The sequence below is a fragment of the Ictalurus punctatus genome, chromosome 17 (genome assembly GCF_001660625.3).
Source record: "Ictalurus punctatus breed USDA103 chromosome 17, Coco_2.0, whole genome shotgun sequence".
Taxonomy (NCBI): domain Eukaryota; kingdom Metazoa; phylum Chordata; class Actinopteri; order Siluriformes; family Ictaluridae; genus Ictalurus; species Ictalurus punctatus.
Genome location: NC_030432.2, coordinates 743,850 through 761,319, shown reverse-complemented (window position 1 = coordinate 761,319; position 17,470 = coordinate 743,850). Strand labels below are relative to the sequence as shown.

General features: G+C 38.4%; 1 protein-coding gene across 2 annotated transcripts in view; it reads right to left on the bottom strand.

The window, feature by feature from the left end:
• The window catches only part of lrfn1 (leucine rich repeat and fibronectin type III domain containing 1), a 141,395-nt gene that overhangs the window by 59,582 nt on the left and 64,343 nt on the right, over positions 1 to 17,470 (bottom strand). The gene's annotated exons all lie outside the window — the stretch shown is intronic.

Sequence of the window (17,470 nt, the reverse complement as noted above, 5' to 3'; positions counted from 1 at the left end):
AGAAATCTGCAAATATAAAGAATTCACATTAAAGTCCATAAATAAAGTTCTGTGTAATAAAGTGGAATGAGACGGGGAAAAAAGTATTGAACACGCTAACTGAAATTTATTTAATACTTAGTGGAGAAGTCTTTGTTTGTAATGACGCTTGAAGACACTTCCTGTATGAAGAGATTAATGTTCGCAGTATTCAGGTGTGATTTTGGTACGTTCTTCTAAACATATTGTCTTTAAATCTTGTTCAATTGGATTCGAGTCAGGTGATTGACCGGGCCATTCTAACACCTTGATTTATTTCTCTGAAACCAATTGAGAGTTTCCTTTGCTGTATGTTTTGGATCGTTGTCCTGCTGGAAGTCCAGCCACGTCTCATCTTCATCATCCTGGTGGATGGCAGCAGATTCTTCTCAAGAATCTCCCGGTAAAGGGCTCCATTCATCGTTCCTTCAATTATATGAAGTCTGCCAGTACCATGTGATGAAGAACAGCCCCACACCATGATGCTTCACCTCCACACTTCACTGTTGGGGTAGTGTTTTTAGGGTGATGTGCAGTGCCATTTCTTCCCCAAACATGGTGTGCAGTATGACAGCCTAAAAGTTCAATTTTGCTCTCGTCTGACCAGACTACACTCTCCCAGTATTTCATAGGCTTGTCCAAATGAGTTGTAGTCATACCTGCTGCCTCCAAGTGTTTCTGGAGCTCTTTCCGAGTGGTCCTTGGCTCTTGGGCTACTCTTCTGACTATACTCCTGACTCCCTGGTCAGAAATCTTGCGAGGAGCTCCTGTGCGTGGGCGGCTGAGGACGGAGTGATGTTGCTTCCACTTGTGGATAACGGCCCCAACGGTGCTTCCTGGAGGTTTCAGAAGTTTTGAAATACGTCTGTATCCGATTCCATCAATATGTTTCACGACAATAAGGTTGTGAAGGTCTTGGGAGAGCTCTTTGCTTTTACCCGTCAAGAAATGTTTCTTCTGTGACAGCTTGGTAATGAAAAGCCTTTATGAAGACCACCCATTTACTAACCCAGCTGATATTAATTTGCACAGATAGAGGGTGTAATTACTTACGGATTTCAGCTGGTGAACTGCTTTTTCTTAGTGTGTTCAATCCCTTTTTCCCGTGTCATTCCACTTTATTATACAGAACTTTATTTATAGACTTTAATGTTGTGAATTCTTTATATTTCCGGATTTCTTGCGTTAATACTGATGTCTGGTGAAAATTTCATGTGAATAACCTCATTGGAAATATATTTATTGAAACAAATGTTGACGTGTTCAATACTTATTTCCCCCACTGTATCTAGTAAAAAATATACATAGAAACATACAGTATATGTGATATATACTAAATATATGTGATATAGTATACTAAATGATGTGTAAATAATATGAAATATAGAAATATTCCTTTTTTTAAAAACTGCACAGAAGAAAATGTTTATTCCGAGTCCTTAGTGCTGTGGTACTTGAAATGTGAGTTCCGTGATTCAAAATCAGGGTTCTGTGATTTAAAAATGCTTCAGTAAATAGGCAAAGATTTATATTTTTTTTAATATATTTTAATTCTGATTGTTTTTATAGGCTTGGAACTACTTCCTGTTATATAGTTGTTGGGTTTTTTATTTATTTTTTTTTAAGGTTGAGAACTAGTTACCTAGAATACACCCGCATTTCACTTTGAGCTTTCTGGTAGAGTTGCGACACAATGCCTCTAACCGTATCTGTATGCGTTTAGCTCTGGTTAGAGTTAAATCTTTCTATTTGTTTCTGTGGTCGTATGTAAACCTGAAATGGGCGTGGCCTGAAGATGACGTTTTTTGTTTGTTTGTTTTTTAGCATTGTTTGCGGAGTTATTATTTTTGTTTGTACCTGCTAACAATATTATATATATAAAAAATAATAATAATAATAATAGATAAATATATTTAAATTTCAACTATTGAAATAAAATAAGTAAGTTCAACAAAAAAAGTCAATAGGTCAATAGCTGCAGGTTTATGTTAAACTTGTTAAACAGAAATATGTACATTTACAAACTTAATTTACTATAGCAAAATGTACATTATATCAATATTTAAAAACGAAATATTTTACATAAGTGGAAATTCTGGCCTTGATTTAAATATGTTGATCCATGAATGACCTTTTTAGAGATAGAAGACTCATTTTGGCGGTTGTGGATCAGGTGTCCTTGGGCGAGACGCTGAACCCCATGTTGCTCCCGATGGAAAGTTAGCGCCTTGCATGGCAGCTCTGCTACCACTGGTGTGTGAGTGTGTGTGTGTGTGTGTGGGTGAATGAGAATCAGTGTAAAGCACTTTGTAGAGCCACTAAGGTTAAAAAAGCGCTATATAAGTGCAGACCATTTACCATTTAAACCAGTTGACCCTGACCAGGCAGTTACTGTACTAAGGATGAACAAAGAGGGCTGTAAATGTGTCACATAGCGCTGTATGCTCATGTTAATGAACCTGGTCTCTTTTTTGTCCTAAAATCTTCCTCTGAGCGTTTGCTCAGACAAAAGTAAAAACTGTTTTTATCGCATCTCTGATCCCATGTCGCACAGCTCCGAGCTCAATCTGATGCCGTGAATGCTCTGTTCATATCTGTATTTGTTTCCATTTACAACATCTGTTCATTCCAAATGATACATTCATTTCCAACATCCCTACCTCCTGACACGCCTGACAAAACAAACAAAAAAACAGATAAGTTGACGGTAGCATTAAGCATCTTCCTTTTTTCACCGGGAACCATGGGGATGCAAACTTTTGCACTCCATTCTACTGAACCTGATTCACTATAGCAGTTCTGAAAAAGGACAGCTGGAGTGAAAATTGCCAGAGTAGTGCATTTAGCAATCTTTGGAGATGAAATCCCACTGATTAAATCAAGCTCTTCACAATGTCTTCACACCCTCAGGTAAACTGTTCACCGATACCGTGTCAGCACTTCTGATTATCATCGTTCGGGGTTTTACCATCCCGGAGCGATGGAGGGATTTCTGCAAATAACGTGTTGACCTTTTCTTTCTTTCCGTCCTCGACATTGACGGAAAGCCGTGAGAACTCCGTGAGGATGAGTTCTCCTGGTAGCGCAAAAAAACACCACATACACACACACACACACACACACACACACACACACACACACACCATCATGCTGCTTACTAAATTCCATCCACTATTAGCCTCACTAAAAAATAAAATAAGCAAAATAAAACCTAGCTGATTCATATGCATGAGAGGTCAAATCCCTTTGTAGGAAAAATGGAGAAACATTCTCTTCCCCCTCTGGAGCATAATCAAGGCTTGATCCACTAACAAGCATGCCAGAATTCTCACGGCCAAATCCACAATCTGGTGTCGTTTTTGAAAACCCATCAGGCTTTGATGTGAAGTTGAGAGAAGTTCATGCCATCATTATGTTCCACCATGCTGAGTGAACCCTGCGGCTATTCTCAGCCAACATCGGTTTCTTATAGGAAAGAGGAGAGACGAGATGGGAAGGGTAAAACATTTTTTTTTTTTTTTTTTAAAGTCTAGTATTGAATCTAAACCTAAAAGTATCACAAGCACACTGCGATCAAAACACAATCCGGCTTGCATTCTGATTAACACCAAATTTTTAATTAAAAAAAAGTATTTGTGTGTGTGTGTGGGGGGGGGGGGGGGGGGGGGGGGTTAAACAATAGAGGTCTCTTGCAATCTATTTAAAAAATAAAAGCAAATTTGGATGTATATTTATTTCATTTCTTTGAAATCATAAAGTGTGTGTTGGCTAAATGAAATTTCTAGCACTCCATAGTCAATATTATGCTACGTGTAACTGATGAAGTGTAATCAGATATGCTAATTATAGCTGGCTAGTTTTTTAGTAGTCTGTTAGCCGGAAAAAAACAAATCAGGTTAGATACCGACCTATGTGTACTAGCATGAGAGAGAGAGTCTATGAAGCTGCCACTAACGACAAGTGCTGTGGTATCTCATTTTTACCCTAGATACCGTGCAGTTATTCAAGCCAGTTAGCATTATTCAGCATTATAGCATGCTAACAATCAATTCTACTTTCTGTCTATGATTTTGTTCCTTGAGCTAGCAATCGTTTTGAAGTTGAAGTTCTCAAAACATGGGAAGGGCACACGCCTGACTGCATCCGTCCATTAATCCACCAATCAGAGTGGGACGTCCCCCATGACCTGGCTACCGATTAGCGCCACCGTGTGCAGCATGTCATGTGCAGTAAACTGGCACAGAGCCGAAGGGCACAACCATGCTCACTGCACTTTCCAGGATGCCTTCTGGGAGTCATGTCAATCCTACATTCAACCACTCACGCTGGAAACTAAATATAGAAAATACACACAGTGCCCTCCACTAATATTGGCCCCCTTGGTAAATATGAGCAAAAAAGGCTGTGAAAAATTGTCTTTATTGTTGAACCATTTGATCTTTTGTTCAAAATATTCACAAAAATGTTCTGCTCTCATGGATGTCAAACAACTGCAAACAAAACACAGGTTTATCCAAAAAAAATAGGGTTAATCTTTGTTAAATATAGGTGTACAACAATTATTAGCACCGCTATGAATTCATATGAGGAAAATATATTTGAAGTATATTCCCATTGATATTTAAAATTTCTTTGGTAATAACAGGGTTATGTCGGAGCGATACGGGAGTGATCACGGGGTTATGTCGGAGCGATACGGGAGTGATCACGGGGTTATGTCGGAGCGATACGGGAGTGATCACGGGGTTATGTCGGAGCGATACGGGAGTGATCACGGGGTTATGTCGGAGCGATACGGGAGTGATCACGGGGTTATGTCGGAGCGATACGGGAGTGATCACGGGGTTATGTCGGAGCGATACGGGAGTGATCACGGGGACAATTTAATCGAAGAACTGTTGATACGGGAAAAGAGGGAGAGAAAAAAAAGAGTGACATAGAGCTGGAGAGTGCACATAACTAAATTGGAGGGGTCCAGGGGGAGGTGTAAAAAAAGAGAGAAAGGAAGAGAGAAAGAATGAAATGAAATAAAGAACAAGAAAGCTAATCAAACAGCTGACTGGAAGAAAGTAATGGACATAGCACAAATCAAACAGGTGACAACATGGAAAAATGGAGAAAGGAATCAAGAATAAATAAAGGAGTAAACAAAAAAAGAAAGAAAGAAAGAAATGGCATCTTGACTGAAGCTAATAAACCTGGAGCTCAGTTATATCGCTTGTACTCTGTAGCATTAGGACAGATGAGCCGGTGTTAGGCGCTAACACACCGAGCCTTTTCTCTTAGCCTCACTAGCATGTAGCACTGTATTCATCTCTCTACACCACACGCTACGGCGTCGCTAAGCTCCACTTCTTTCGCTCCGACTCCATTAGCTGCTCGGCTGCTTTTCGAGTAACGGCGAGAAAATGAGGCTCTGAGGAAAAAAGTGACAATTAAAGTCACATGACTCCGAAAGTAAAGGTCAATTCCGCATATCATTAACCTTTTCGTTAGAGTTTCCAGTGCTAGCGCTTTAGCATCCGGGTGGAAAGTCACGCAGCGCTGTGGAACTCTCAGACATGGCCGGAACGTTGTAAGGGATTATGGGAAAAAATGTGTATACTGGTGTTGGAATTCATGAGTGACATTCAGGAGAACAAAAAAAACTCTCCGCCCCCTGTCTCCATGGAAACAGAAAGTTCCAGAAGCACAGGATATAAAAAACGTTTGATAATAACAATACAGCAGTTTCCCAGCATTCCCTTCTATCCTTTCTTCTTTTTCTTTCTTTTTTTTTTTTTTACCTGTGTTTGGCTTTCTTTGCAATGTCCACCTTTCTTTCTTTTTCTTTCTTTCTTTCTTTTTCACGGTAAGTTAAGTTTTATTAGCCGGCAGAATGATTAGCTTCAGCCTCACTTTATTTCTTAAAGTGTAACCATTTGCCTTCTGTTTTCATTCAATAGATAGATAGATAGATAGATAGATAGATAGATAGATAGATAGATAGATAAATTAGATATTTGTCATGTTTTGTAAACTGAATATTGAGGTGTATTAGCCTTCACAATGATTAGCCGCTAGGTATATTCTCCCTGATTTTGTGTTAGCATAATTCTAGCTAACAGTGATAGTGAATAAGTGTGTGTGAGATGCCATGCTAAACACGCTAATCCACCTTTATGCACCTGCAGTGCTACGATGCCTCTAGTTAGCATGATCTTTGCCTTTCTTATTCGCTTAGAAGATGCGAATATCCTTGTGTTAGCTTTTTAAAAGAGTTGTTCAGTGTTAGCAGCTTCGAGTGCAACTCTCTAGCACGCTACAACAACCTACAGCAACCGCCACACCGCTTCCAGTGAGCCGTACGCTTTAAGGGAACGGGATAGAGCTGCGAAGGAAGATGGATAAAGTTCTGAAAAATGGAACACAGTCAAAAAGAGTGTTTTATTTCATTTCCAGAAGCGCTCGATGGCTTTAGCGCTCCACTGATCCGCCTAAGCTAAGCTAATCGACTCTTGTTGTCTCTGCATTAAAGGAAGGAACAGAACGAATGAATGAATTCATTTCACTCAGCGAGCAGCGGAGGTTTGGAGAATGATGAATGCTAACGTTTCCCTCGAACACACCCGAATCAATTCCCCATCAAACGCTACGATGCTAACAAACTAAATGAATACACAGTGGTCTAATGCACCATGGATAATAAGCAAAAACACATACATACAGTACCAGGCTCATAGAGTGAGTACTGTAATTCAAACTAATGTCCAACCATCCAGCATTGTTACCATGGAGACAGAGCTGCTAAATCCTCATAAAGGAGGAAACAGAAAACTAGCCTAGCATGAATGCTCCATCTTCAATGCCGCTCAGAGTCCTGCTCTAGTGGAAGTTCAAGGACAGAGCAATTTTTTTCAATCAATGTTTTTCAGAAAAAAAAGAAGAAAAGAAAGAAATTAGTTTTGACTTACATTATTTTATTTATTTACTTTTTTGTAAACAAATTTACATTTACATTTATTCATTTAGCGGGCGCTTTTATCCAAAGCGACTTACAAATGAGAAAATACAAGCAAAGCGATATATCAAGAGGAGAACAATACAAGTAGTGCTACCATACAAGATCTGTTAATTGAGTTCTAGAGAAGCGAAATGCGCAGAGTCGAAGTGTAAGAGCCAGAGTAGATTTTTTTTAAAGGATAATGTGGGGTTGGCGTTTTAGGGGTTAGTTATTTGTTCATGGAAGAGGTGGGTCTTTAGCTGGTTTTTGAAGATGGTGAGAGATTCTGTGGTCTGGATTGTTAGTGTGAAGGTTCTGGAAAAGGATCTTGAGCCACGCTGAGTAGGTACTACTAAGTGTCAGTCGTTGATTGATCGCAGATTGTGTGAGGGGACGTAAGCCTTCAGGAGAGAGTTGAGGTAGGAGGTGCTGTTCCATACAAGATCTTGTAGGTGAGCAACAAGGCCTTGAATTTGATTTGGGAGGCTATAGGAAGCCAGTGGAGGGAGATGAAGAAGTGATGGAGATGTGACATGGGTTCTTTTGGGCTGGTTGAATCATCTGAAGGGGTGTGATGGAGCTGCTGGGAGGCCCGAGAGTAGTGTGTTGCAGTAGTCCAGTTTTGAGATGGACTAGAATCTGTGTAGCCTGTTCGGTGAGGTAGGGTCTGATTTTCTTGATGTTGTACAGGATGAACCTACAGCGCCGTGCAGTTGTTGAGATGTGGTCTGTAACGGTCAAGCTGTCATCAAAAATCACCCCAAGGTTCCTGGCCGTCCTGATTGGCTTGAGGAGAAGCTCAGATTTTGCCAGGTTGAGCTTAAGGTGGTGTTCCTTCACCCAGACCGAGATGTCCGACAGGCAAGCAGAGATTTGTGCAGAGACGGATGGATTGTCAGGCTGGAAGGACAAATAGAGCTGGGTGTCATCAGCATAGCAACAATATGAGAAGGCATGAGACTCAATCACCTGCCCCAGAGATGTAGTGTAAATAAAAAAGAGCAGTGGACCTAGAACTGACCTCTGGGGAACCCCAGTTTTGAGTTGCTGAGTTTCAGAAGCCTCTGATTCTGTCGTTTTCTAAATCTGACGTTTCTGAGACAAACTCTATCATTCGACTATAACATGAGCGTGTGATGAATTATGCTATTTCTACAATGCTAATCTGGAAGCTATTAACTTCACGATCTTGCTAGGTACAGTATGTCAGAATCAAGGCTCCGCGTTTGGCGTCGAGCCTCTGCTTTTTTTTTCTCTTCAAAGGGCGAAGTTGTGAACTCGGTATTGACACGAGCGGGAAAACGCCGCTTAGCGAACAGCACTAGTCAAGGAGGTTAGCTGAAGTTATCAGAACGATGCACTTTGGGGAAAATCTCCTCACATGCTGTGTTTAAAATGTTCTTTTTTCACAGCGTTTAAAGGTCAGCGCTGGACTGCGGGGATTTCAGAGTGTGTGTGTGGATTTCAGTGTGTGTGTGTGGATTTCAGTGTGTGTGTGTGGTTCAATATGTTGCCTTTTAGGGAAGTCATTTCAAAGTTTAGGAGGAAAGAAACACACACACACACACAGACACACACACACACACACACACACACACACACACACACCAGTGTGTGATAATTACGTCTGGATGAGATGCATGAGGACAACTCCGTTCCAGCGCTGATGAGGCTACGTGATTAGAGCGGCACCCCGGCGATTCTCTCCACTTCTCTCTTTAATTGCTGCGGTGGCCATCTTGATTAGCATCTCGACAGGAGCGCCGTCTCCTCCTGCTGCATTTCGAAAGGGGTTGTGACTGATGCAACTTCCATCTGATCCTGAATCTGATCCGTCTCTCCGCACGATAAACATCCCGACGGACGTATCGGATCAAGGAGCTGTTGACTGTTCGTATTTTTAAAAAAAATATTTTTGCCAAACAGCAATTAGCATAAGCGTCTCTCTGAAGACTTCAACTCGCATTAAATTAACTCAAAATACATCTAAACATCTGATGAATAACTGAGTCAATGGGGCGAACGTGTTGGTGCTTCATCCCCATCTTACATTAATTCATGGCAATTTTCATCCACTAGACTTTCAGAGACGTTTTAAATGTCAAATATTTTCCATTTTAATTAAAGCCAGGTTTCCTTAATACTCTAATAAATATATTATTTACAAAAACAAACATAAAAAAACATCCTCAAGTTCTAAACTGTAATAACACTGAAAATGAATGATCATTCTGAACAGAGAGTGAAGTTCTAAAATTACTTTTAACTTTAATAAAGAAGATCCTTTTTTAACAGAATATTAGAGTTTGGGAATTATCCTCTTATCAATGCTTCTTTATATATATATATATATATATATATATATATATATATATATATATATATATATACACACACACACACACACACACACAGATACATTTTTTTTTTTTTTACATTTACAAGAGGACATTTTTCAAATTTTAAATCACTAAACATTTTACAACTAAAAGAAGAAAAAAAAACATTATTTACACAAAGATCATTTCCATAAGCCTTGATAATCTTTAAAAAGATTCTAAAAAATAATACATTTATAATAAATAAATAAAAAGAAGCTTTAATACGAGGATAATTTCCTGATTCTAACGAACTCTTTCTATTTATCTGAATAACTCGAGACGAGAAGATAATTCCCAAAGTTATTTTTAAGAAGAGAAAAAAAAAAAGAAGGAAAGAAAAACAAGATAATTCCCAAACTCACACACATACTGCCAAACGCTAGCTCACAGTCAGTTAGTGTGAGCGGAAAAATGGATAAACACTGATTTTTTGTTTTATTTTTACTAGTAAAAGGGTTGAAACTGAAACAATAACATTCTCTGATGCTGAACCAGGGCCGGAGTGGGACCCATTTTCAGCCTGGGAGTCTAACGCCCAAGACCAGTCCACCCCCCAATCCCCCCAACCCCTCCTATCCCCCCATCCTCTCCCACCATGGTGGAACCTGGATAACTGAAGTGACAAATCTGTTCTTATTATATCAAAATAAAGCAAAAATAATCAAACGTATCTGTCTCCTCATCTACACTAAATGCTTGTGGCTCAGGGACCTTCTGCCCAGCTGCAGTCTTCTCACTGAAGATCAACGTCTCTGTCCCCGTCGCTTTCTTTTTCTCACTTCCCTCAGAACCAGGCTTATCTCTCTTAAACCACAATCACATTTCAAATAAGCCAAAAGCCTAAAATCACTTACATTGAATTGAAACATATAAGCAAAAGAAAAGAAGAACCTGAACTGAATAAAAAAAAAGAATTCCTTCGAAAAGCATTTGCCAAATGCATAAATGTAAATGTACTGTAGTCACTGTACCTTGAGTCGCCAGTTCCCGCGTGCTCGTTTGTCGTCTCGGAAAAATATCTGGCACATTTGGCCGCGTCATCCTCCAATGCCTTATTTTTTTTAACCTGGCTTTTTACCATAGATTTTATCCTTCCTGTGATTATCTCAGTAATTCACGCCACAGCATTAAACGATGGTTTTGCTTTGTTTATATATCTCCATGGCAACGACCCAGGTACATGCGCTCGTGTTTGAGAAAGAGACAGCGTGCGTACTGCGTGGTGTGATCACGCGCTGATTTAAATTCCAATCTAGTGTAACTAGCTTAGTTATCAGTCACACAGTAACTTAGAGTAACACGTATATGGTTTTCTGCATGTGTGTGTGTGTGAAAAAACGAAGAGAAAGCACGAGAGTCTCCGGGCCCAATTTAAGAGTGGGCAGAGCGGCCCAGTGGGAATTCTCACGATTCTCTCGATGACCTCTCTGGGCCTGTACTGAGCAGGAAAACAAGGAGTGTAAATGTCTATAAGAGTTTCAGTTTACATGAGCATGATATGAGAAGAGCATTAGGACAGATAATGTACTTTGCATGGCACTGTAGCAGCTAAACCCATACAATGCTGTACCTTCTCTTGGCTAGCGACACCAAACTACTGTAGCCCAGTAAATCCAACTTTTTTGTCCAATTTTCTTTACATTTTAAAAAAAAGCAATTAGACCTCACATGCATGAAAATATATTGCATGGAAACAATCTATATAGAAGTATATTTTAAAAAGTTTTTTGATGCAAAAGAATCTGGGCTCAACCCCAGATGAGTAACAGTCCAACTAATGCCCCTGTATTTTTATAATTATTATTTAAAAAAAAAAAAAAACAAGAGGATTTCAAACTTTAATCCTTACTAATCTCGACTTTAAATGTAAAAAAAAAGGTCATAAAAATATTCAGAAGATAATCATTTCCAAACTCTAATGTCTAAAAATTGTGAAAAAATAAACCGAAGTTGCCATTAATAATAATAATAATAATAATAATAATAATAATAATAATAATAATAATTTGTCATATTAAACCTTCGCAAAAAGAATTTATTGAAGCTCATTTTTTACTTTGAAGTAAAAAAAATACACCATTTAGTGAACAAAAAAAATGATAACAACTCATAATTCAGAGACGGTCATTAGGATGCTAATAATATTATAATGAATATTTAAAAACAAACACTGTATGTTCTTCATGTTATTCAACAACAACAAAAAGCATGCTTCATAAGGCCAATGAGAAGAAAATATTAGACTTTTAAATTTTTTTTTTTTTTTTTTTTACATTTCTTTCTATTTACTGCAGTAATATTACAGTCATCACATGCAGAAAGTAGTGGACGTGCTGATTTGCATTGACTCCGCCCCACGTTTTGCATACTCATGAAAGCAAACGCATGTAAATGAAATAAAAACTAGGACATGTTTTCTTTTCTTTCCCCCACTTCATTCCTGTTCCTGCTCTTCCTGAATTCAGCTCATTGTCTCAAATGGCTCTGCATTATTAATAAGAAAAAGCTAGAATTGGACACACACATACAAACACACACACACACACACACACACACACACGTCTCCATTCACTCTGACGTTGCCCAAAATACGCCATTGAAAAAGTAACATTTTGTTTGTCTGAACTTTGACCTTTGAGTCGGCTCTACGGAAAGAGGTTGCGTTAATTAATTCTGGCGCCATGACTTGACAAGCCGCCGTCTCCGTGGCGACCGTGTATATGTCTGTGTGTATGTGTGTGTGTGTGTGTGCGCGCATGTGTGTGATCTCAGAAGTCACTCATGCCAACACGGATGTATTAGCAGGGACACAAATGCCAAAATGTTGCTGTTAATTAAATTTTTTTTTATTATTATTTTTTTTTACAAAATAAATGAATAGCTGACATGCGTTCCCCCACTGCGGTTTCAAAGCGTGGCGTTGTTTATCGAAAGTGAACCCGGAATGTCACACTGATTATCCGAGGATACATTATTTAATATCGGGCTGGATGATTTATTGCAGTATTTATCAGACAGGACGTTATTTCTCCTGAACGCTCCGAGATGAAGTCAACAGCTTGAAGAAAGTCATGCTAATTATGTAAGGAATAAACAACGTGTGTGTCGCGCTGTTAGAGGAAAATAGCGAGTGATGAGGGGTGTTTCCTATCTGGTGCCAGACTGAAGTGGATTATTTTTCTAGAACAACACATCCTTGAGTGTTTTATTCCTCTTTCACTTCAGCAAGTTTAACATTAAGTCAATACTACAGATAAAAAAAATAAATAATAAAAAAAAGCTTTATAATATCATCAAATATCAACAATTACACACTTTTTACACACTTTTAAACCAAAATCGCAGTGAATAAGCGGTTACTATAGAAACCATAATGTATTAGAACGAGCAATTTAATATAAACCGCGTAACTGTAAACATTGCCTTTTATTTTACTAAATTCTTCCATCATGTATTTTTGACGTAGCAAATATCGACCGAGACGACAATATGATAATGTAGCTGTTAGTTTTGCTATTTGTTTTAACGTCGGTGTCATTTATTATATTTATGGATAATTACAGCGAAAAACAAAGCAAAGTTACGGAAAAAAAGTCTCGGTGAGCGAGACTTCTATTCTATCTGCACTACTAAACGCAGGAAACTAACGCGTGGCGTTTATCGTTAACATTTTTTATCCCGACTTTTGTTCAAGTTTATTTCTAGGAATTTGCTAAAAAAAAAAAATAGCTAAAGATGATAAGCCCTTTCTTTGAAAAACGGGGGGGAAAAATAACAAAACACAATTCCCTTCGAAAACGGTTCGGAGTAGAACCGTTTTTACGAAGCTACAAACACATAACTGTCCAAAAACAATGGAATTCGCAACGGAAAAAGGAGGCTGTTTATTAGATATCGGATAAACAAGTTGAAAGAAAAGCTGAAAGTCCAAGGGGAAAAAAAAAACAAAACCGGAAAGGAAAGGTCTGAATATATTCTGTAGATAGTAGATGATTGTATTGACATGAAACTGTTCAATTGTTCGAGATAAATTCATTACACGCCCACGAGGTGCAATTCCGTCACAACGTTTCCCAAATGTTATTTACATTTCCGAGAAGAATCGATACGAATCGCTGTGTCTTCCCCCAACAACTAACGATCAGAAAAAGGTGCAATATGATGACATCATCAATCAAGCGCCAGCCGAACATACTCGACAATGGACGGGCTGGAACACACCCTTGCTACGTGATCATTTCTTCCCTTCTTTCTTTTCCGGTTCAGGTTAAAGGAAAAACATTGCAGTATGTTATATCTGATTCTGCTCTCAGGTTTCAATCTAAATCCCTAAATGAGTCGTAATCACGTTAGCGAGCCTGCACGTCTAATCACGACGATGGTGGAGTGGGCTTCCTTCCTGCAGGATGCAGAATAATGCACTACAGCACCAACGCCGCATAGAACCCGTCAGGAACCAAGCAGGAGAACCCTGATTTCTCTTTCCTCCCCATTTCAGTAAGCAGACTGAGACACCTGGGTCACTGATAGGATAAGGTTCTTGCTCAGGGGTACACACTCGGCTCTGGAGCAGTACTGGGATTTGACCTTACAACGTTCCGGGATCTAACTTGTCTAAATAGCATCAGAGATCCTGAAAGAACCACACGTTCTGGGTTTAATTTAAATTCCAGATGAATCAAAGCAAACAAAAACAGAGCAAAACTTCTGACTTGAGAACTAATGACTTCATCCCAGCATGAATTCAAGAAAATCTGTTTTTTTTTTTTTTTTTTTTTTTGGAAGTTAAGAACTCTTAATTAGCCAATGAACCCTTCAAGAATCCTTAAAGTACCCGTTTAAACAGTTAATACTGTACATCCACACAGTACAAGGGTTCTTTAAAGGGTTTACTGGAGAAAAGGATCTTAAAACTCATCTGAAAGGAAATCTTTAAGCTTTAAGAAGCAAAAACAGAATGCTTCTATGGTTGTGCCTCTGGGGGAACTCTCAAAGGTGTTGTGTTGATCCCTACAAAAAGTGCTTTCCAATCAGAAAGGTTTCCAGCAAAACAAAACAAAAATGGTTCTTAAACAACCAATGAAACCTTATGGAACCTTTTAAGAACCCATATTTTAAAAGTGCACGAAGAAGCTAAATGTTCAACTCCTGACAGGTTCTAGATATCAAGAAGAAAACATTTACCCGGTTCTTTGACACGGTTCTTCGAGGGTTCATTAGGGTTTCATTATTATAATTTATGGCTTCTTAGCATCCAAAACATGGGTTCTACTTAATGTTTCCCATTTTTGATAGGAAAACACTGGTATAGGGTTCTATAAAGAAACTTTAAAGGTCTCCCACAAGAGGCACAAAATGAAGAACGTTTTATTGTACACTTGTACAAAATCTAGGCTTAAGGATTCTTCAGTTGTCCTTCTCAGGGAACACGTAACCTGTACAACAAATGTTTTAGTTCTAGAACCCTTCATCATCCATCTAGCCACTGTGCATATCGCATATCCTACACAAGGTCACGAGGAGCCTGGAGCTTATCTCAGGGGACTTGGGGCACAAGGCAGGGGACATCCTGGACGGGGTGCCAACCCATCTCAGGGCAAAAATCACACACACAACAGACAATTTGGAAACTCCAATCGGCATACGATGCATGATGTTTTTGGAATGGGAGGAAATCGGAGTACCTGGAGGAAACCCACAAAGCATGGGGAGAACATGGAGGCTCCACGGACACAGGGATTCGAACCCCCAACCCTGGAGGTGCGAGGCAAACATGCCAACCTGCCCCGATTAATTATCCAATGGACACAATTAACACATACATTCTTCAAGGGTTCTTTAAGCCTTTTTTGGTTCCTACAATGGGTTCTACATGTAACCATTACTAATAGGAAACTCTTAGATGTATGAGGCTAAGAATTCTTAATTATCCAGTGACCCCTTAGAGAACCCATGACGAACCCTTTTCTTGTACTAGTGTACCAGTGTGTGTGTATTTGATTTATTTAACCATTTTCATGGTTAAATAAAAACACTCTTTCACGCTCAGCAGGAAGCTTTATACAAGATTTCAAAGTGAGACTCCATTTTTGGTTCCATCCTCAATTCAAGCACTTCAAGGGCTACCGAATTCTGATTAGGAGATCAGACACGCTGAAAGGTCAAACAAATCCGAGCAAGAGGCGTGTACATGAGCTTGAGTCGTCCCTCCTTAAACTCGGCAGGATGAGAAGCGTGAGGTGTGAGAGCTACCGTATGTAAAGACGTCATGCGGTCACACATTGAGGAGATTCCAGGAAGTGGCTAGTGTTGCTATGCTAACTTTAGCTGAGGAACATTGGTAAGAAAATAATAATAAAAAAAGATTTTTAAAAACAAACAAACAAACAAACAAACAAACAAATACCTTGTATTTCTTTCTGGTAATAAATAAATAAATAAATAAATACGCTGCATAATAATTAAAAAACAGAATGATTTGTTTTTATTGATAATAATAATAATAATAATAATAATAATAATAATAATAATAATAATAATAATAATAAATACATAAATAAATGTCATACTGACTCAAAAAAAGAAACAATTAGAATAATAACTCTTCTAAAACATTATAATATTAGGGGTGAAAAACTGAACTTGACTAAATGAAATAAAATTTCCTGCTGGTAAAAAAACTGTGTGGGTAATAATAATAATAACAATAATAATAATAATAATAACAACAACAACAACAACAACTTTAAAAACTCCAATAATTTAGATATTTAATTTATATATATATATATATATATATATATATATATATATATATATATATATATATATATATATATATATATATAGGCACCTAGTATCAATCATTGCTCATTTAACCCAAAGTATGAACAAAAATAAATCATATGAAAAATAATAAATACAAAATAAACATGTGCTCAAAACGTGTGTGGGAACAATCTTGATAATAATTATGTTCAAAAGCATGGGATCATTTTTATTTAATCTAAAAATTATATTGCTTCATAAAAATGCAAACAATGAGAACACTAACTGTTCAAAACATCATGATAAAGTTTTCGAGAGAGAAAAAAAGAAATTATCATTTACTAATTGCTAATCTAATCCCATCTATGGTGCTAATTGCTAATGCATTAATAATGACACAGATAAAGAGGATTTGATCTTCCGTTCCGTCCTCTCAGCATTCCAATCCGCTCCGCATCCTTCAGCCGCTAATGAATCAAGTGCACAAGTTTTCTTTTTCATTTAAGCCAATTCATTTTTTAGGACGCGGACATGTTGATTGCTTGAAGCAGAACAAAACAAGTGAGAATGGTGGTGCTATCCCCTGAGCGTCCACGTGAGAGGAATGATGAAACGTGTGAAAGGGGAGAGAGAGAGAGAGAAAACGGAAGACGAGTTTCATCATTATTCTCCTCCGCTTGTTTCAAGTAGACGAGCTCATAGCCACAATAATTAGATCTCAAGCAGTCAGGGTCATCCAGTACTAACACCGTGTGTGTGTGTGTGTGTGTGTGTGCGCGTGTGTGTGTGTGTGTGTACAGGTTTTACTGACTGCTGAGAGCACAGAGAGATCAGAGCATGACATATGGGTTACACAGCATGCACCAGCACCTGGAGGAACTCAACAACCATGAAGTAGTAGTAAAAAAAAAAAGTTGAATAATTCAAAAGTGGGTTGCATGAAGTCCAGGGGATTAGCTTAGCACAGTTAGCTTACTGTCTTGTGTCGCGGTGGATTTTTGACATACTGAATTAACAACAGAGCCCTAACCCTAACATGTTCACCTGTTTTTCATCTGATTATGTGTAGTCATATGTAAACATAAATGAATCATTGTAGACCCCAATATATTTGTATCATTTGTAAATATTACATGTTGGCAATATGGGTGAATAATTTTTAAAAGACAAATGTAAAATAAACGAATCCTGTATAAGAATCGCGTGGGAAAATAAACGGATCGTGTATAAGAATCGCGTGTGAAAATAAACGGATCGTGTGTAAGAATCGCGCGTGAAAATAAACGGATCGTGTATAAGAATCGCGTGTGAAAATAAACGG